Source organism: Pithys albifrons, chromosome 5 (genome assembly GCF_047495875.1).
Source record: "Pithys albifrons albifrons isolate INPA30051 chromosome 5, PitAlb_v1, whole genome shotgun sequence".
Classification (NCBI taxonomy): domain Eukaryota; kingdom Metazoa; phylum Chordata; class Aves; order Passeriformes; family Thamnophilidae; genus Pithys; species Pithys albifrons.
Window position 1 is genome coordinate 28,244,771 of NC_092462.1, and position 20,690 is coordinate 28,265,460.

Below are 20,690 nucleotides of genomic sequence, written 5' to 3' on the forward strand. Positions count from 1 at the left end.
TAAAAGCCCAAGGTACTCCTGCCTGGGCTCATGCTCCTCGAAGGTTCTACAGGCCAGTACCAAGGTCACCACCTGCAGATGCCAAGGAACGTGAGACTTCTCACCACAGAAACACACCTGGCTTTTGACAGCCTGGAGCTGAGGCTTGCTCCCATTTAGTTTTCAGTGTTAGGATACTTGATTTCTGTTACTTAGTTGATATTTAAATTTCTCTATTCTCCTTGCCACTTCCTTTGTTCGCTTTCAAGTAGGCTTTTCCTTTCTGATGTCACAAGTGACCTTACAGACTTTGCACTTGGGGACTTCCACTGATTAAGTCCATAAATTTACACATCTAAGAGTTGGTGTAATAATCCAGTCAGCAAATAGTTTTAACAGACTGTTAAACCTCTATTACAAATAAAAGGCAAGGTCCCTGTTTTCCTGTTGAAGTGACTGTGGTTTATTTTTGCCTTGTTCTTCCTCAATTACAGTGCTAGGCTTGCATATGCCTCTCACTCTGCTGCAGATAAGAATGCTAAGCCTGCTACAGATTTTCAGCCGAGGGCTGAGAATTTGGCTTCTTGGTTCTTCTATACTGTTGTACATTTCTCCTCCTTCCGTGCTCTTTTGGTGGACATCTGATTTGGTTTCACCCTGTGTCCATAGTGTTGGCTGTGTCTGGGAGAGTGCTGCAGTGTGAAAATCGAAAATGGGCAGATTTCAGCAAGAAGTGTGCTTGCAAAGGCTCTGCCCTCAGAGGGAAGGGCTGAGTCCTGGCTAACCTTGAATCGTTGTGATTCTGTTTTGACTTCCTGCTGCTGGACTAACAAATACTTGCTAGGGATCCTTGACAAACAATGGCACTAACAGTTACTGCACAAAAGCCTTACAAATAGTTCTGTCTGTCCACAGCCAGCAGTGCACACTGGCTGAGTGGGATCCTGTTCAATGCCCCCTTTCTCAGGGCTCTCACTGTTCACTGGTCAGTTGCACTTTGAAGGAGCATAAAGTATGTGATTGCTTTGCCACTGGGGGAGGTGACAAAGCCACAGCAGAAAGTCCCTTATAAAACAGGCATCTCCTCCTCTTCTTCCTCTCCTGCCCTTGCTATTAAATCTACAAACTGCTGTAGGATGGCACATGTCTTTAAAAATGGCTTCAACGACATGCGATGTGGGTGAACCCTTCAAGCCTGCGCAATGGATTTTTTAGGTGAGGCACAGCGTGCGCAGAACTGGCCCCACCCTTTACTCCTAAGGTTCATCTGCCACGGCCTAACGAGCTTGGATGGTGACAGTGAGTACTTCAGGACGTAGGTTTGGTTAGAGTATCCTTCTCTTAGATGGATGGCCTTACAGGACTAAATGAGCTCCATCTGCCCGGGTTTGGGGTTGGAGTTGTCCTTCTCCTAGGATGGTTGCCAGAGGGCTAGCGAGCCCATCCTGCCCACGGACACACTTTGTCTGACCCTTCAGCTGAGACCTGTCTGGCATGGAAGACCCTACTGGCGGCACAAACCACCGCCAGCATAGCTCTCAACCTCACGAGGGCATGCAAGCTTCTCCCCCGTGACAAGGGGGTGTCCCCGGAGAAGCCCCGGAAAAGCCACCAGCATGCTTGCAGCAAGTGTGGGTAGTGCCCTTCCCAAATCTTCGTTCACAAAGCCTAGCCATGATGATGATGATGATGATGATGATGACTGACCTGCAATCCCTTGCAAGTGCAGCAATGTTAATCACTGGCTGGTGTGTAGGTCTGTTCAGAGCTCTTCCCTATATACTTGTGCAGATGCATATAGCCAAACTTTATTAAAAAAACACTCCAACTATTTAAGAGTTTTACATTGTGGGGCTGAATATGGTAACAAAATTGTGTATTCTCCTCTCAGAAACTGCCCAGCAAGGGTTGATGGGCTGTTTGGGGTTCCCCATCTCCTGCCTGTGAGGCCAGGATCAGGATGCTGCAAGAGTGAAATGGGTGGCAGGGGATTTTCAAAAAAAGTAACTTTGAATGGATGTGTGAGGAACCCCCTGAAAAACTGCTGATGCAGAATCACACCTAAGACACCAGCTAGGCAGACAGCAGTTTTTGAACCAGTTTCACAAGGTGTCCTGAAAGCAGGATGTAGCTGTATTTAATCCACTAGGCAAAGGGGAATATCTCCAGTGAATTAGGAACACCCTTTTTTCTTTTTTTTTTCCCTTGCGTGTGTTACTGTGTGTTAGCTGGACACTTTGGCATTTTTTATTTTAAAGCTGTGACTAATCTTTTTCCAAAGAAGTACTCTGCTGCTTCTTGTAGAGATACGCTGAATACTTGCTTCTGCATTTATTCCTACAGCTTCATGTGTTTGCCAGTCCACTCAGCCCCTCCAGGAAAGGAGGAGCTGAGAGTCCAATTTTGCATCATACAAACAGCGTAACTTAACATGAAAGAAGTCTGAAGGAGGCATAGACAAAGGTAAAAATCACCTGAGGAGTGTTCAGGCTTAGAAGAGTTTAGACATAACAGAGGACTTACATTCAGTGTGCCCAACCCCTGAATTTAGGAAGTAAAACTGTTTGCTCTGTGATCCTCTCATAGATACAAGACAGGCAGCAGGATCAGAATTGCAGGGGATAGGGGTAAGTGATGTCAGTGAGCAAGCAGGAAACACCACTGATGTTTCAGTTGTGAATGGGAGGTAGGGGAGCACTGTGGGTTTTGAAATATGGGCACTCTCTCTCTATTAGGTGACATAGGAGTAGTATTTGGAGGTGCTTGGAGCATAAACTATAGTTTTTAGCTAAGCTGAGCTCTATTTAGAGCTGTTGCTGTCATAAACCTGAACAACAGATGTGCCAGTGGCACTCAATGCTCATCTCCCATTCCAGGACCCAAGCCTATAGGTGGGGGGCGGGGGGGGGGGGGGGAACTGGGCTTGTTCTGTTGGGGTCTGAAGCTTCCTCTCCACATGAAGTGGCTTTCCTGAGTTCTTGCCCAGATTGTGCTGTTGTAAGGCATGCTGAAGGTCTAAACGTTGTAGCCAGACAACTGGAAGTGCACATAGCCTCCTTCCTGCAGGAATACAGGACAGTTGAAATGCCTACATGAGCCTTGTTTTTCAGGAAGAGGCTTTGGAGCCTTCTGTAGCAGGAAATAAGCAGCATTGACCTCAAGACAATTGAGTCATCTGACCCTGTGAAGGTTGATTTTTCCCTGGGAAGATTGTCCTGTTTCTTGAGGAAGGCCTGTGAGTAACAGCGATAACACAGGCAGTGGATGCAGGCAGTGTAGCTGACACAGCACAGGGACACAGATACACAAAGTGTGCAAAGGCTGAGCTGCAGACCTTGGTGGTTGTGCTCCTAAGTGCTGGCACACCACAGATAAGGGGCTCCATGAGCCAAAAAAATGTCCAGGAGACATTAGTTTGGCACTTAAAAGCAGCGGAATGTTTTGAATGTCATTCACCACCTTCTAAGTTTCTGAATCAGTATAATCCCAGCACATAGCATCCCTTCTGTGTTAACCTTCCTGACTTGGTCCCATAGGCTGTTGTCACACAGGACTACCGAATTAACAACTAGCCCTAGGGACAGGTAGATGGGGTTTGTGGTATGGGATAAAGCCATCTATGGTGTGGAGGGGCACAGGTTTGGGTAACTGCTGTGCTGCATGATGTGGGCTTGAATTGACAGTCATTCCTTAGGTCAGGGACCAGGAGTTGCTGTCTGGCATTTGCAGCAAGGAAGCTACTCCCTTTTCTAAACCTTTGCATAATACTGAAAAGGATCAATCTCCGTAATATCTTATGAATACAGCCTTGGAGAAGAGTCTGTGTTGAGCTAGAAGTGTGGTGGGGTCTACACAAAAACTAGGAATAATGCTAAAGGGTTTGTAGTTTTGTAGATTTTTTTTAACCAATTCTGTGCCCTTTGATTTGGGCAGAGCTATTTCTACAACTGAGATGAGTTGTCTGGGCTGTCAGTCACTGAAAATTTGAGGTTGAGAACAAGTGTCTTCTTTGTCCCTTACAGCTGAAAGAGAATAGATTGAGATTGCCTAACAGGTAGAAAGGGGAAAAAAAAAAAGAGATTGGGAATCCAAGAGTGGAACAGCAGGGGATGTGTGGAATCAACTCAGCCCTGTCTACAGAGTGATATCTCTTAATGACCTTGCAAGTGGCAATGTCAGTACAAATGCTTATGTTTCAGCAGATCTGGTAGCTTTTCATGAAAGGACAGAATACAGATTTTTCACTCTGGAGTTGTCTATAGTCTTGACAGTTGAATCCAAATTCTGGCTTCACAACACCAGAGTTGGCCACAATCCACTTAATTTCCGTAATAGCATAAGATAGCTTTCCATTGACCTCATTTCACAGAATTAAAATGTATGTATGGCCAAACTTCGCAAACGAAGATTTGGGAAGGGCTTTCCCCACGTGGAGGTGTGCCCTTCGAGACTGCGCAGTGGATTTTTCAGGTGAGGCACAGCGTGCACAGAACTGGCCCCACCGTTTAAGTCCCAAGGTCCATCTGCCACAGCCGAGCAAGCTTGGACGGTGACAGTGAAGTCCTCAGGACTGTCTACAGCACCCGGTACTAACCAGGGCTGACCCTGCTGAGCATCCGAGATCTGATGGGATCGGATGGCAGGGAGGCATTTAACTGCCCGGTACGGTCTCCACTGAGACTCGAACTCACGACCTTGTGATCAGAGTCCGGAGTTCTCACCATTACACTACGGGACCGCCCACAGAATTAAAATAATTTATGTTGAAAGTGACATCAGGAGTTTATCTGGTCCACCTACCTGCTCAAAGTGCAAATCACCATTCTTTTATGATACTTAGATAAACCAAAATGCCATTTCAAGAAAGAGGCAAATATTACCAGTTTCCTTCAGCCTGCAGTTTGGTAGTAATGAGTGGTGAGAAGTCAGCATTTATAGGGGGAAATATTTAGGTAGCCTTATGAGCAGATATTATGAGGTTAAAATACTTGCCTAGCTTTTAGATCTGGAAAACTGAACCAGATTGTAATTGTCTTCCGCATAGCACAGACAGAATTATTCATCTCCATACTCTGATATGGCCAAAGCTATGCTCATATGACCCCAGTGATACTACAGCTGAGTCGACATACTGAGTCGTCTGGTGTTGTGAGAGCATAACAGAGCAGCACAGTGCTTGGTGCACAAATAGGACTTTGCATTAAGTTCATAGGGTTAAAAGCTTACAAAATGCTGTATTTCGCTCCTAAGTTGAAGGTACTTTTTGCAGAAACTTACTCTGCCATTTATGAAAACACTTTTTAGGAGAGAAATTCATTTTCACCTGGAAGGATTTCAAGAGAAGCTGTTAAAGAAGTAATTTTTTCCATATAGAAATTTGCTAAGTAGAGAAAGAACATGAATAGGGAGAATTTCCTGGATATACTTCCTTTCCTTCTGCTACCTTCCCACGTATTTGGGCTCATAATGTCCCCGTGGCAACTCTGAAAGAGTTATAAATAGAAAAGAAACTCCAAATTAACCAGCTGCATTTGTTTCTCCTCACTTTTAATTCTGCAGTCACATTGAAAAGTGCATTCCATGATTTGTTTTTTTCCCTTTTTTATTCCTGTCTCTTACCAATCCTGTTCGTCCTTGCAAATTCTTTCTGAGCACATGTCACAGGCATTCATCGCCTTGTCACTTGGAGTGGCACTCATCTCAAAAAATGTTGCTGTCTGCAACCTCCTTTTGAGGAAGCCATCATAGCTCCCTTTGTAGGTGAAGCCCAGAAGGCAGTTCAGTGGACCAGATACAGATTGATGTAGGTTGAACTGTGCTCTGAACGTCTTTGCTTAGGTCTCCATGGCTTGTAAAAGGGATGCTGCATAGTGTCCTTGCCTGCAAAGATCTGTGTAATAATTTTCTGTATGTAGTGATAAACGTGGCTTTATGAATGTTAAACCAGGTTGTGCGGTCTCCTTACTCCCTTCACAGTAAATACACTAGTTCAGCCTCTAAGATGTCTTCAGTCATGGAGCCGTGGTTCCCGGGAGGGACAGTTAACTCATCCGGCGTAGCTGCAATCTCTGGTGGCTATCCGGGCTCGCTGCACTAAACACAAAGCTAGTCAGCAGCATGTGACTACTGATTTCCTTTAATCAGTGAGCGCTGCTTGGGCTACAATGTCCCAATGGAATTGCATTAGAGGTTTCCTCTCTAAGTACCGTGCCTTTCAAAATTGCTTTGCAGCAGCATACTGAGTGGTCTAAGCAGGGAAGGGAGTTTTAGCAAGCTGTCAGTCATCAATAGCATCCTGCTCTTAAGCCGACTTAATGATAGATACTTTAAATGTGCCTGCATTTTCCCCAAGAGCACGCTGGTCTAATCCTTGAATGCAGGTACGTATCTGTGCTCAACTACCCTCATCATGTGCAGCCAAACCAGTTGAACAGCATGTTTATAGAAACTGTCCTTAAGAGCGATTGCCTCTTGAAGGAGCATAGCTCATATAAGAGGAGTGGGACTGTCTCCAGCCAGCCCTGGGAGACGATGCTGAGAGCATATTGAAAAGCTGTCTTCAGCAAAAGCTTGCCAGTTTAACAACTCTGTTCACTGTTCCTATTGCACAGTGGGCTCTTTGACGCAACAGAAAGAGCTGCCTTTTTTTCTTTTTATTTTTTTTTTCCCTTCCTCTTAAATCCGCCTGGCCAATTTAAAGCTTGTGGATATTTCTTCACCCTTGGGGAAAGCTTATGTGAGGATTTTCTTTTTTAACCGTTCATTCCGTGAAACCATTTTTTTCCTTGCTTGCTGTTAGAAAATGTTGGAGCTGAACACAAGGCTTTCATTGCAGGTCAGTGACTGAACTCTTGACCAAAGCATTTAGCATTTGAGTGTCGCTTTAGTAAGCACTGTAGTTTGGGAGTAAAAAGCCAGTTAACAAGGTTGTATCGTGTGAGTCCATGTGTGGCTACTACTGGAATAGAAATCTTTTCACGTCTTCAGTGACTGAGTTCTGGGCAGATGAATTTACAGTCTTTCTTTTGTAGCCAAATATGCTGAATTAATATTTTTAGTGAGAATTGAGGTGATATCACAGTTATCTGTTTTATTATTTAATTCCTGAATATCTCTCCTCCTTCAAAATGCAATAAACCTTACTGTGAATTTCAAATATGAAGTTTTTGCCTTTTTATTTTACAAGGGTTGTCTTTTTGAGGTTTTGGTTTTTTGGGTTTTTTTTTTGTTTTGTTTACTTCTTTTCTGACACTTTACTGGGAAGAATGTTATTCCTGGGCACATGCTGTCTGCAGAGAAGATAGTTATTAGCAATTTTGTATTTCCTCTTAGACTGCTATCAAGGGAACTAAGAAAGGATGTAGACCTCTCGTTAATGTCTCTCTTCAAGCTGTATTTAAGGTGAGGTAATTTTCTACCCTTATCTCTGAAATTAGAACATGAAGTAGATGGAGTATTTCTTTCCTTTATAGTTACTAAGATTATCCTGTTGCTATTTGTTTAACTCATTGATAAATATGTATATGATTATCACAAAGCTGTTCCTTGTCTGTGCGACACTTAAAATCCTGTATGTTTATTTCAACAATAACTACTACATATCTTCATGTCTCTATTAGCTTGTGTACTCTAGATCAGTGAAAGATCATTTTTGTAATTGCTTTGGTTTTCTCCTCTATCACATTTAGAATGGGAGTGAGTGGATTTCTTGCTCTGTGTAGGCAATTATTATGAAAACTTTGTGAAACTGAGTTTCAAATAGTTTCCACTGTGAATCACTTTCTTTGTACGATGATGACTTTTATGGTAATGTTTAACTTGAGTGGAATTGTTTTCAAACATATACAATGCATTTTTGGTGCATTCTTTTTAACAGCAGTCCAAATAAAATAGACAAATAATTACTCATATCAGACTGTTTACTTCCTTCTCCACTTAATGTTGCCTCTTACAGGAAGCATATAACTTTGGCAGATTGAATAATTATTTATGAGTATCAGTATAGCTGAAAGGTATCACTGCAACACTGGCCAACGCAACTGCATTGAAAGTGGATTTGTATGGGACACCACTGTTGGTGAGTTATGGTTAGTGCCTGGGGAATTAGAAAGTAGTGCTTCTTGTTCATATTTCTTTTCAATCAATTTAAGAGCTTGCCATTCAAGGGAGGTTAATTTTTCTTTCACCCTTTTCTGCAGCAAGGTTACAGTTTTTATAATTCAAGATTTTTGCACATGCTTTCTGTAATTTTATCATTATTTAAATCAATCCTCTGAATCTTTGTGGCATATTTTACAAAGGAAAGTGTGTTTTAAGGCAGACATGCTAGTTTTTGGTGTTACAAATCCATATTCTATCACAGTGTAGTGCAAATACACAGTTATGTCTGCAACCATTTCTACTGTCAAAAAAAAAAAAGCAACACAACCCCCCCCCTTATTCCCTACTGCTGAAGTTATCTCAAGTTGAATGTGCCTGAAAAACCTTAAAATTAAGCAGCATAAAAACAGTCTTTATGTAGAATGTTTTCCAAACCTTTTTCTCAAAAAATTAGATACCACCTCTGATCCACCATCACTGGCACTGGGCTGCATTCCTTCCTTTCTGATCTCCAGTTTGTGAGGTAGTCAGTCCTGCTAGTCAAAGAGGATGGACCATGGTGTGTTGACATTTCAATAGACATGACTTTGCCAGAAAACATGAATGGGGAAGCAGAATTAGTTATATGGTGTCTCGGTTTGAGGGGAAAAACCAAAATGTTTTACCCACAAGCAGGGGAGGGGCCTCCTCCACAATAATCACACCACTCTTTATCAAATTTAAGAAAAGGAATTTTAATACAAGAAGGATAACTGCTATATATATATATATATATATATGTAAACAGACTAGTGCAACCCACTTCCCCAACACCATAAGAGAAAGAAAAAAAAAAAACAACAACAAAACCCAGCAGGTTTTCCTCCGGGAGAAAAGGTTATACTTAAGTGTCCTTGTCACAGCCCGGCTGGCTGCAGAGTGAGTTTCAGTCCCTCTCCAGCGAAACAGACGAGCAGTGGGCTTTCAGATGGACTCAGTCTCTTCCCCCTGTGTTCCCTGTCCAAGAAGCAGAAAGGTACGAGCAACCAGCAGCAAATCCAAGGCAGGCAGCAGCACGGCAGGAAAAAGTAGTCCGAAGTAGGCAGCGGCAAGACAGCCAGGGAAAAACCCCAGCAGTAACCAGCAGGGCAGCCTGCCTCCTTCGAGCCCCCACTCCCCCGTTCCGCCGAGCCAAGACTGAGGAGAATATCCAAAAAAAAAAACCAAAAGAGACAAACCTGCCCCCACCCCAGCGATCACAGTTAACTGCTTCTTTTGTTAACCGCTGGCCTGGGCAGTTAAGTGGCAGGGGAGAGAATTTACATAATAATCCCAAACTACAACATATGGGTGCCCTGGTGTATTCTTTGGGATCTTTGGAGCTGAAGCAGTATCTTACTGGATTTGATCCTTCTTGCTTTCCCAATGGTTACTGGAAGGTATTTGTTTCTCCCAATGTTTGTGGTGTCAGCTTTCTACCTAGTCAATGTAGCAGAGCTCATGCCTTGCTATATTTCTCCTTGCATGCCCTAAACAATGTTAGGTTAATTGGGTGCTTGTTCTATTACCCAACTGACCTGGTCTATGGCTTGCCATGACCTTAGTAATGAAAGGCTGGTTAGTCTAAATCATGCACAAGTCAAGACAGATTAAGAGGAAATGCACTAAAAACTTTAATTTGTAACAGTTAAAATTGGCAATACACTTAGCAACACTTATGGAAGATGTAGACGAAAAACATATGGCAAAAATACTTAATCTATTTATACCTAGCTTATATTAGAAGTTTTTACTCCATCCTACTGATGTGATCCTTTTCTGAAAAGATTTTCTTGTTTGCATGTAGCATACCTTTCAGGTAACATCTATTAGAAAAAGTCTGTTTATAAGCCTCCTCTGATGAGAGAAATGTTGGTCACAATATGTCTTTGGGAGAACACCTCTGGCCACTTTCTGATTCTTGAGGAAACTCAGTTTTTACTCAATTGTGTCTACAAAAATTTTCAGACAGTGCAGTATTAGTCCCCACACCATTTCATTTGTGTGTACCCAGACAAGGTGTCATAATTGTTCTTAATTATTTCATTGTTGGAGACTGACAGATATATTTATTAGTGTATGTGTTACCTTGCTATATTTCTCTGGTTAGTCAAAAAGAGAGTAAATGTCTTCACTTCCCTTTGGACTTAGTTTTTAGGGGTGGGGGCACACTTAGTTTTCAGAAAAAATGTATTCATGGTGAGCTGTATTCTCTACCAATGAGTATATTAACATATTCAGTCTTGTGCAGACCTCTGACTGGCTTTCTCCTGACACTGAGTCCATGTTTTGAAGGATCAGCAGTGCAACCACTTTTAACTACATTTAACTATGTAGGCTTACAGAGAAGATTGTAGATTATTTACATCTCTTCTCTAGATTGTCAAAGGCAACCCAGATCACATAGCTTCTTGCCTTTACTAGAACTTACGGAAGAGATGTCATATTTATTCTGTAAAGTTAGTACTATTCTTTATACTGAAAGCAAAAGCTTTTTTCCCCCTCATTTTTAGGGCACAAGCTTAGCTCTTCAGTTGGAGAATAGTTACAGTTCTTCCTTCTGTTTTCTGGTTCATCATCAACAAGTTTGTGTGTTTTGGGCTAAGTTGTACTATGCTAACCCTGTTCCATGCCAAGCAGCATTAAAGCCAATGGGAATGTTCTTGAGAGTACATTAGCAATAAATATTGTTTAAGGATCATCTAGTTTCAACACCCTGCTGTAGGCAGGAACACCTGCCATCAGACCAGGTTCCTCAGGGCCTGGCCTGGCCTTGAAAATCCCCAGGAATGGGGCAGCCACAGGTACTCCAGACAACCTGTTCCAGTGTCTCACCACCTTCATGGTGAAGGATTTCTTCCTAATATCTAATCTAAATCTACCCTCTCTCAGTTTAAAGCCATTTCCTTCCCCCCTTGACCAATTCCTACCTGCCCTTTTAAAAAGTCCCTCTCCATCATTCTTGTAGGCTCTCTTTGGGAACTCTTTGGTGTCTTCATGTTGCATTGCCTTGATAAAAGAGAAACGCAAGTAAATCACTTGGACATGGGTATCATCCTCCTATTTGGAAAGAAAAGAATATCAGAACAGAGATAGAAACTCTGATGAAGTGAAATCCTTGGGAATTATTTTTCCTTTTTCCTCTCTGTTGTGTATCTGAAAGTGGTCCTGCAATTTACTGGCAAGCAGACATGGAACAATATGCACTCCAGCAGCCTTGGAACACTGTCCGGATACCCTGGGGATTGTTTCTGCTGGAGATGGTTGAGGAAGCAATAGGTTTCTGGCTTGCAATTTCTGAAAAAACTTTTTTTTTTAAACAGCTAAAGCTATAAATAGTTGACAATTATTGAATAATTCTCTCTTCCTTTCCAGGATGAGAAACTGGATCAAGATTTTCAAAGCCAAAAGCCTGCAGCCAGATATCTCTATTAATCATCTGCTTGTAATGTTGCTCAGATTTTGAGGCAATTCTCTTATTGTTCCAGTTTTGTATAGGGTGAAAAGATTCACTCAGAGTCTTGCCAGTGGGCCAGTGGCAGAAATAGAAGCAGGACTTAAGTCTCCTCCTTTTTGTTGCAGAGCTAAGACTACTAGAGTATATTTAATTGCATAGCCATATTTAGAAATCAGAATAATTTAGTTTTCAAAGCAGTTGAGCCATCTGTAACTCCACTGGGTTTGCACACAATTTGCTAAGTGATCATTGCTTTTGAAAGTTGGGTTTATAAAGAATTACAGGCCAAAATATTCATTGAATATCCAAAGGGTTCCCAGGCACATGCACTAAAGCAGATGGCTTAAGAGAGTTTCACATGTTGCTCAGGCCAGCACTGATGGTCACTGATTTGTGTTCCACTCACATCTTTTGCTGGGATGTGAATGGTGAAAGGTAAGGAGATGTTATGTCACCTGTGCTGCCATTTCTTCTGCCAAGCTGGTACTTCAACCACATCTATGAGGGCTTATGAGACAGAACATTTCAGCCTTAAAAGTGGGATTTTTAGTCCTTACATAATTTAAGATATTTTTCAGCATTTTCCCCTATGAACTGACTTCAGAGAAGATAGCTATGAAAGTGCTGGCCGTGGTGATCATAACAGAATTAGGTAGAGCTGCATGTGCCAGGGATCAATGGTAATCACTCAGTGAACAAAGTGGCTTCCAGTTATGGAGGAGGCATTGCGTGCAATTTTATTTTTTGGCTTTTGTAAACAGTCATCCAACCTGTGATAGGACTGTTGGATTTCAACTTGTCCAGACTAAAGTACAGCTGTATTTGTGTTCTTTTTATTCATGTATCCTACAACTCATCTTTTCATTAACATTTAGGATGACCACATAAGATACTGACCTCCTTCACAGACAGAAACTGTAAAAAGTTGTATTGATTTCAAAGGAGGAACTTTACATCAACTAACTTTTCCTATATGTACTTTTAATGTGGAGCCACTATTTTAGAAAGCAATTCCTCTTCTCTTATAATAGTCTGAAAATAGAGGTAACACTTTTGAAACACCTTTTTTACAGGAAAGTATGTATATTTTTTTTGTGAGAATGTGAAGCCTCTTGATTTCAGAAAGCAGATTTTAAATCAACTTTGGGAAAGCTTGTAAAAAGCTATTAACAAAATATACAGTGGTGCATATTGTGAATCAGACTACCAGCACTGTTTTTTTCTCATCAGGCTGCTATTTAGTAGAAAAATTATCTGAGGGGACTATGTAACACATCAGAATATTGCCTCAAATCCTAGCAAATTGAAACAGAAATATTTTAGATTAATTAACTTATATCAAAGTGATGGTTTGTTTGAACTACAGGGATAGAAAATGGCCTAAAGATTGTGTTGCTTACCTTCCAATTTGCAGGACAGTGTAAGGTGATCCTATGAGATCAAGTCAGTGGTGGAATTTTCACATGTTTAATTGAATCACATACATACATTAATTAATGAATTTATAAGCTATTCCAAAAATACCCCAGCTTTCTCTGAAAACTGTTCAGGAAATGAAACACACTTATGTAATGTTAAAGGAATGAAAGTAAAATTTCTTAGCATTAGAGTAGGGAAAATAAAGCATCACTCTAAAATCCTTAGGAACTAACTATACTAAAAAACTAGGTCATTGCAAATGTAATATACATGCAAAATTGTGTTTTGAGAGCACATCTCAGAACCTCTTAAAAGTACTATAATGAATTGTTAGTCCTAGTTTTTAGACAGGGACAAAAAGATTCTAGAAGTCTACATGCATGTATGTTTGCATTTGTCCAATGTGGTTTAGACTTCATTGTTCAACCTTAATGCTGGATCTGCCTTTTCCTATGGTAGCCAAGCAGAAGAAGCTGAAGCAAGTTGCTGTAACATACCTTATTTGCCAGTAATTCCAGGGAGTTGTATACATGACAGGAGGGACAGAGCTATTTGGGTTGCCTGAACGTGCCTTGTTCTCCAGCTGCAAAGAGTACATGGAAGCAGAGCACTTCCATTTCACCAGAAGCTCCTCTTACTCTGGGATGATAGTTATTCCTGGTTAAGCACGGGTGGACAAGTGAGCCATGTCCAAGGAAAATGTAAGCGTTTTTTAGAGAATTTATGGAGGTATGTTACAGATTTTTTTCCAGTAAGTTCAAGGCTGTAATTTTCTTACCTTTTTTGCAGTTCATCTGCTTGGGTTGGTGCAAATGGGCTCATCTGGTAGTAAAGCTTTTTGCTTTTTCTAAGGTAGTTGTTAATTTCTTATATTCTGATTAGAATCTTTTCAGCTATGAGCTACTAAAAAGGTCATATCTTCTGAGTCCAAGTCAGGGAAACTTGTCTTGCAACTGCTTACTAATCTTTTAAACATATTAAACCTCAATAGCAAAGAGACACAAAGGTGTAGATTAGAGTTATGAATTAGGATTTAAAAAAATTCTCAGTTTCACCTCTTTCGTAAGATTAAAGTCTGTAAAGCGCATTTGAAAAGGCTTTGCATCTCTGTTGGAACCTTCTGGCATTTTCCTTAACTAACCTTTATTTGTTTTCTAGCCCCTATGGCATTTTACTGAAGTAATCTTTATTTGTTTTCTAACCCCTATTCCTGATACCAAGGATTTTTGACTTGTTTAATATTACACTATGATTTCACTTTCAGGCAAATCCAGCATGCCATTTATGTGGGTCACATATTCCTTCTCCTCCTCTATGATGGTCTAGGACTTCCAATTATTTCTATATTCATGGATCACAGTCACTACACAGCCAATTGAAACTGGCAGGCTGTTCAATGTCTTTTCCACTCCCAGAGTAATTTAATCAGGGAGTGACTGCATTATTTTCCCAGAGAGATGAGCTGTGCATGCCAGGTGATCTGCAGCAGAGAACAGCGTCATTATTATAAGGCTTAGATGTTTCATGACATTTTGTGCTTCTGCAACTTGTAGCACAGGTAATGGTACTGTCTTCATGTATTTTCTAATATGCATGATTCAAATGTAATCAGTTAGAGGAGGTAGAAAAGAGGACGGATGAGTCATGGGACTGTATTTATGTTGGATGAGATTGATTTTCAAAGCTCTTGCGTCCTCTGAGGTCCTTAATCACTGCTGTATTTGTTTTACAGAAGTGCTGGTACTCACAGAGCAGATTAAGTCTATTTCTATAGTTTTCCTCCAGAGTTCCACCCTAGAGTTAAAAAAATTTAATGGAAGTTTGATATTTGATATTTTCCTGCATAAATACTTCAATTTTCATAAAACAGCAAAGGAAAGAATTGGCTGTGAGGGAAAAGTCACCAGCGAGTCCTGACATCCCATCTAATCTTCATCTGGGCTGATTAGTGTGCTCAGACAACCAGAGAGAATAGGCAGGCCTATGCTGTTACAGGGAACTTTAGGTCCATGAGAATTTTCTTCCGCTGGGAAGAGCTAGCTGGATGTCCCTTGCTATCGAAAGGAGTCCAAGGGAAGGGTAAGCTCTTTTCCAGAGTTACCAAGAAAAGGGAGAAGGTGTGGGTGAGGCACATCACAAAGAACTGGTGTGATAAATAGCTGTGCTTGCTCATTTCTTGCTGCTGAGGACTATTATTTAAGTGAACATCAGCTTGAGGTGACAACTACATATTTCTTCAGGTGCCCTGAGTCAGAATAGAAGATTATGGCCATGATTTCATGCAGGTGGAGTGGCACTTGGTCAGGTGAGCATTGCCTATTGTGAGTGCCACTGCAAAACTGTCCTGAATTCCCCTTCCAACCTGGTATTCTATGATTGCTCAGTAGGACTTTCCTGCTGCTTATTTTAGGAGGTTTGTTTTCACTTTTATTTTGTTTTTCAAAAAAACAGAAGCTAAAAAAATAAATTAGAGTCAAATTGTGTCCACAGTTTCTCTCAGCTAAGTGTGTACCTCCGTTAAAGTGATTTGTGATAAAATCATCTGACTCTAGAAGAAATCTGTCTGATACTTTATCCTTTACAGTGGCATGTTAAAAGCTTTCATGCTGGTCTACACCTCTTTAGTTTCTTGTTTCCTCACTGCAACTGTCATGGGCATTTCCAGTCTTGGCACAATTTCCCCCCTCTTTGTATTTGAAGTAAATAGGCTTTTTCAAATTAATGTCTCTGAAAATGTACCCAGTGGGGAGGCAGAAAAAACCCACCTTCTAGAAGATTCTGATATTTTGCACTGAGATTTTTGGAGAAGTAGTATTCAGCATATTAATAATGATGCTAAGTCTTACACTACTAGGATTGAATCTGGATTGTCATGGTCCAGGTGTCTTTAAGTTCATTGTCCAGTTAAACTTCCTTGATTGGGTTTCTATGACAGTCAGTGAAGACAAGAAGCCACAGTGAGTGATTTCATCTTAAATACATATCCACTTCTGTTTTCTTTCACAGTCTTTGCATAATATATGCTACCATTGGAAATATCAAGAAGCAGACATGAAAATTACTTGCACAGGATCATATTACCTTCAGAAATGAGACTTTGCTTGCATATGCTGCCATTCAGTCCTATAAAATACTAATATATATATCTGTCATCTAGGAGTTGATCAGGACTATCTTCTAGACCAGTTTACAGACCCTTTTGCCCTGGGAAGTACATTGAAACCTCACATGGTGACTTAGAATGTACAGTCGTGTTTTGGGAAGATTCTGATGTGGTCATCTCAATTCACTGAGAGAGCATTTGCTCTTCCTTACAGTGTCCTGTTTTTTTAAACATTCATGTGCTTTTTTTAAAGATAAGTCTTATGTATGAGGGGCTGTAGTGTAATGTTTGCAAGCTGAATGACACAGCTTGTGAGTCATTGCTCTTGTTTATGGTACATACTTTCTACTAAACTTTCTCATTGAACTGATATGTATGGTCGGTGGTAGCACAAGACAAACATTTCGCATCTCAAGACAAAAGGAACAAAACATTGAAGTGTCTTTTTGATACGGAGTGAGAAAAGGAGGCAAGAACTATTCACAACTCTTCACTGATACCTTTTATGCTACATGGGGCAGTTTCCTTTGAGTTATGCCTAGTTTCTGGCTAAATCTTTGTTTTGCTCAGCATACTGTGTCCTTTTTCTTAATTTTGATCTGTTTATTTTAATCATACTGCATCTTGCTGGTGATCCAGATTAAAATGAACCCTTCGCTTAGCTTCCTCAAGTTTGTGTTTCAAGGTAGAGGAGAAGAATTGCCAAATTGCACAGTTGTTTTTCAGATCAGAAAGCAGCTAGGATATCAAAACTAATCAGCAGAGAAGGTTTGTTGTGATTCATAGAGGAAAAAACAGCTGATGTCTCTGTTTTGTAATACCTATGTCAAAATCAAGGCCTGAGTCTGCATTTGATTCCACAGAATCTGCAGTAAGAACTAGATTTTTGCCAGTCTCTTAATCTGACATGGAGCTGCTTTGGTTTTCTTGAGTTCCCAAAATAGCTGTCTTAAAATTAATCCAGATGAGGCTCAGGTCATATAGGAGTTAACATAGAAGTAAAAATCTTCTATCTCACTCAGCATGTAACTCATCTAAGCCTAGGATGCCAAACTGGGCTTCAATATCACCATTGTGATATATTGACACTATTGTCAATACTGCATGTTGTGTTCTCATCTATCTACTAATCCGATGTAATGCTCACAAATGTCAATTTTGTGGTAGGTCCCAGTGACTGAAGTTTGACTCCTGCTGAGACAAGACAGAGAGAATGAATGTTCGTATGTTTCTGCCTCTTGGAGCTTCATACTTTGTGTCCTCCTAACTGTCTGCAGGACACAGACTCTCATGCTGAACATCTGCATTGGTCCATGTTTTCACCAAGTGGATAGCCTCCCTCTTAGGTTGGCCTAAATAATGATATGCTTACTGCAATAACTTCCATCTCTCCTGAGGAATTTCACCATGTCCAGCCTTTACTTCATGTCTCTTTCTGGGGTTCATTTGACATCTCTTCAATTTCCCTCTGTCTTGCTGTTTGATTAAGAGTTTACATAACTGTCCTGGGATGCTAATTGCATTACTTCTGTGTAATCCAAGACATGCAGATGGACATTTGATTTTCAGTGGAATAGTAACTTGGGAAGAAATCTGCTTTTGTCTTCACAAATATTATATTCAGATGAAACACACATTGTCTGTCATATGTTACCATTGCAGTTTGTGCAAGAATAGGCTAGAAAGATGAAAAATAATAAATGATTCCTATAAAGTGGTGTTGGGATGCTTGGCAAAGCAGTGCAGGTATGTGGCAAAGAACTGAACTTCCACACTAGGGAAGGAAAGATAATGAGGCTGACAGAAATCCAAGAGGTAACAGTGATAACCTATAAGGAACTGGGAAGTTCCTTTCCAGCTCCTAGAAAGAAATCTGGGTTCAAGCTTTTTAGGGAGGTTTCCTGATGTCCCAGGAGCTCAGTTAGGAGTCTGGACTGCTGAGTTGAGGTGTGCTTTTTGTCATAGAGCAAGTGCTAATCCATGCCAGAAATTTCCTCAGAAAATGTTTCTTCCATATGGTTTGTGGGAGGTATCTAGGCTATGTTTTGACCTTACATTTCAGGCTCTGTTGCTGCTCACCATGGCAATGGGAACATAAATGAGGAAATGCTTTTGGTAAATAAACACTAATACCTTTGGTTCAACTGCATCACCAGACAGGTGACTAAAGAGTGTCTGAAGCATCGATTGTGGGTCTGGAGAGGGAGGCAGGCAGTAAAAAGTTTACAGAGAGACAGAAAGCCAGATAGCAACACCTCCATCAGGTCAGAGAGAAGGGCTAAGCTTTGTAAGATATGTGGAGATGTGTCTTTTCTGACATTTGATTTTTTTTCATCCCCTGGCTTATTAAGTTCCAATGAACAAATAAATATGTCCTCTTTCAGATGTAGCTTGGCTGAGTCACTCCATTTCATAACAGTCAGAAGCGCCCAGAAAGTTTGTTGTAGCTGGATTCAGGCCCACTGGGACTTGCTCAGATAAATATATTTGGTGGAAAAAGAAGAGTTTAGAGCTTCTTAACCCAGCCTGCCTTTGGGAGGCTCCTTTGGGAGCTGAGAGTCCCTTACTGGTAGAGGTTTCATAGGAAAAATGAGAGTACCTTGAGTAAGACTCACCATCCACTCATCACTTCTTCATGAGAAGAGAGGTGTGGTTCTGGTCCAGACCCTGTTATGTTCTCTGAGGCTTTCTTGGTGTTCTCTGCAGATATGTATGTCTTGAACATCTGGGGAATTTTGTTGTTCTTGTTGGGGTTTTATTCCCAAACACATTTCAGAATCATAGCCAGCTGCTACAGCTGCTTCCCTTCAGCAAAACTGCTTCAAACCATGTTGAGGTTTTATGGTTTTTCATAGCTGTGAACCTACTCACAGCCAATTTCCTCACATTGCAAGGTTATTTTAGCAATATAGTAATTCCAAGTGGTTCCACAAATGCCCTCATCTTTTATCTCCACATGTTTACTCCCCAATTCTTCCTTTTAAACACAGTTTTCTACCCTGTTAGCAAAACAAAGTGAGCTGTGTGCCCTAGCTAGGGTATATCAGTACTAATGGAGGAGAGTGCAGTAATGTGGAGGACAGCACAATCTAGAATTTAACCCAGTCCCTTCTGTTTCCTAGAATGAAAGTCTCAGGTTGGAGCATATGGTTTGTGTTTTCACAAGCATATTGCTTCTTTGCATGCATCTGGTCTGAGCACTGAGAATCAGCAATCAGATGCAAACAGCCTCACACATTAGGAAACCTAGACTGTGCTGCTTGTTTATTTTGAGTATAAATGTCATCTTGGCAAGTGATCTCCACTCTTGCATACAAAAAGTTAGTAATTTGATTGCTGACCTTAAATGGCACAGGCTGGGTAATGAATTTTAAAGTTTGTGTTTCTGTTCTTTAGTGACCACATGCACATGATGTGAAAGCACAAAGCAAGTTGTTGTTCTTTGAAGCTCCTTTCAGATGTCCAACTACAGTGAATGTGTTGAGCTAATTAGAGGGATTTGACATTTTTATATTGAATAGATGAACAGAGGAGAAAAAAAATTGTAATTTTTAATGAAGACAGAGCAGGGACTGGTCCAAATAACGGCTCCTGGCTATGGCATCTTGTCAGGGGGTCTACTTGCATTGTTCATTAATAACAGTTACTACTAACTGTACTGATGTTTTAGACTGATACAATGCTTTACAAAGAATCAGTGCCAGAAAAAGAGATGGACATTCAGCAGTTAATAATATTCTATGTCTTGGAAAGAACCTCAATTTCTTTTTCCTTTACAATGATATTAAAACTTCCACAATAAATCGTTACGACATTGGTAAAAATTAAATTTTTCCATTTAGGTGATACATAGACACCCTTTTCATTTTTTTTCTTCCAAGTTATTTGGGAAATAAGGCAAACCCAAAGTGTCCTGATGCCTGTTAGAGATGGCATTCCAGAAAAAATGGGACAAGTTGAGAAAGTTTGCGTTTACAGGGGGAAAAGTAGCAAAAGGTAACTAATATCCAGCTATCAGGGCTGAGAATACCTTTCACGTTGTGCAAGCCGTGCCTTTAAAATCTGCCTACAAGGCATAAAATCAGAGGCGTGAAAAAGTTTGCTTTCCAATCGCTACAGCTGATTTGGTTTTAGTAGGAAATTACAATTTGTAAATTCTTTCTCACTTGATTTATCAGTCATTACTGAAGTCATCTGTGTGATTTCCTCATGTTATCTGACAAGAATTAATAAGCTGTAGTGCCAGTGTTCTTGATGTTATGCTTCTTTGAACACAGCATATTTTATCTATGGCACAGATAAGTGTGTCTGATGGTTTTTGGTTACTAGTACTAGTTTTCAGACCTAGTACTACCCATTACAAATGTTCCTCCATCGTGTCATCATTACCTTAACTCCTTTGGGAACTTCCCTTTTTCAAAGGAAAAAAAAATCAATTACAATCTCACTCATAACCTTTTTGTGAGATTACTTTTTTTGTTACAAGTTTCCTTATCTCTCTTTAATGAAATGTAAAGTCGAGCTCTGCTTTACACAATATACTTTTAGCAAGCCCATTGTTTCAAGTAGTCTGACTGTGAAGTGTTTTAGTTTTGTGAGAAACCTTTTCTAGTT

At 40.6% G+C, this 20,690-nt stretch overlaps 1 protein-coding gene across 6 annotated transcripts in view; it reads left to right on the plus strand.

The window, feature by feature from the left end:
- Positions 1-6,238: 6,238 nt before the first annotated feature.
- CSGALNACT1 (chondroitin sulfate N-acetylgalactosaminyltransferase 1) overlaps positions 6,239-20,690 on the plus strand; it is a 43,290-nt gene continuing 28,838 nt past the window's right edge. For 2 of the 6 annotated variants that reach the window (XM_071556016.1, XM_071556019.1), the window contains exons 1-3: positions 6,660-6,814; positions 7,312-7,380; positions 7,934-8,056. The gene's annotated coding sequence lies outside the window, so the exon portion shown is untranslated. Of the gene's footprint in view, positions 6,360-6,659; positions 6,815-7,311; positions 7,381-7,933; positions 8,057-20,690 lie in introns of those variants that run through there. The other 4 variants (XM_071556017.1, XM_071556020.1, XM_071556018.1 and 1 more) reach the window with 4 other exon arrangements.